This window comes from Egretta garzetta, unplaced genomic scaffold (assembly GCF_000687185.1).
Source record: "Egretta garzetta isolate BGI_Z169 unplaced genomic scaffold, ASM68718v1 scaffold2, whole genome shotgun sequence".
Classification (NCBI taxonomy): Eukaryota; Metazoa; Chordata; class Aves; order Pelecaniformes; family Ardeidae; genus Egretta; species Egretta garzetta.
Genome location: NW_009258894.1, coordinates 1,081,011 through 1,082,286, shown reverse-complemented (window position 1 = coordinate 1,082,286; position 1,276 = coordinate 1,081,011). Strand labels below are relative to the sequence as shown.

The 1,276-nt window shown below is 39.9% G+C and overlaps 1 protein-coding gene across 1 annotated transcript in view; it reads right to left on the bottom strand.

Annotated features, from left to right (window-relative positions):
* The window catches only part of SPRED1 (sprouty related EVH1 domain containing 1), a 146,409-nt gene that overhangs the window by 1,136 nt on the left and 143,997 nt on the right, over nucleotides 1–1,276 (bottom strand). The window lies entirely within an intron of this gene.

Here is a 1,276-nt window from a genome sequence, read left to right as displayed (position 1 = left end):
TAAGGTATCCACATAAAACCTGTTACTGTTCTTTGAATTATGCTCAAAATTCAGGTTTTAACATCTTACAGGGGCAACTAATTCCACAGATCAATTACGCCTTAACGCGAACTTGCTGACTTCACGTCAGTGATGATCTGCTGGCTGTAGCATTAACTCCCTGATACAGGTGCTTCGAGTTACTCGTGTTATCTAGGAGAAGCTTTCCTTTATTCCTGCTCTAAGCTTTCAAACTCCCTCCAGTTTTGCAACAAGAGTATTGAATGCTGGTTACTTATTCTCAAAGCTGTATTCTAGATGAGGATGAATATGAAGAATAACATTCAGCAGTACGATCAATCAGTAACAGCGGCTTCTAAATGCATCTCCCCATAGCTAATATGCGGTACTCAAACCGACTAGTTTAGGACACTGGCAGGCAAACACCTAAGTACCTTTAACATTCTCAACTTGTAAGGAACTGACCATAATTCAAGACCTTTAACCTCCAAAGGCAAGTAAGAAGGAACATGCTACACACATACAGAACAAACCGCAGAGAGATAAGATATAGTTCTTGTTTATTCTGCCTTACGACGAAAGGGCATGGGGGCATGAAAAAGTTGTTGAAGGTGGCAAATTGGAATCATCCAAATTGAAATACTGCAGACCTTAGATGTAAGTGTAAGATAGGGGACTGCCACTAAACATTACTGAAATCGCATTACATGTGACTTTCAAGAAAAGGTGCAAACAATGACAGGATAAAAATTTAGCACACGTGCATGGAAGGTGCTCCTGAAAACAGCAGATAGTGCAGCAAAAAAGCCAAAGTCTCAGTATGCCCCAGTATTGCTGTCTTACAGACAAGCAATTATTTTCCTACACTGTAGGGCTGTTATAATCAGAGCCAGAATATAAGCAAGCTTCAAGTCAAATTCCACCTTTTTCTCCTGTCAAGTGCACAGCCTGCAAACCATCTCACAGAAGAGACTGAAAACAAGCAAACAAAAAAAATCACTCCCTAACCCATTAGCCTTACAAGCTCTTCCAGAATCATGAATGATTTGGATCATGAAATGGAAATGCATCTTCGGCATCAGTATCATTACAAGCTCTTCCAGAATCATGAATGATTTGGAAATGCATCTTTGGCATCAGTATCGTTGCTTTGAGAGTGGTTACCTTATTAGTAGTGATCAGATTAATAAGAATTAAGGTGTCACCATTCTATAGTCTAGGACAACAGCTGAAATGCACGTTCCTAATCTGTTGCAGTGTGTAACAACAAACTGCC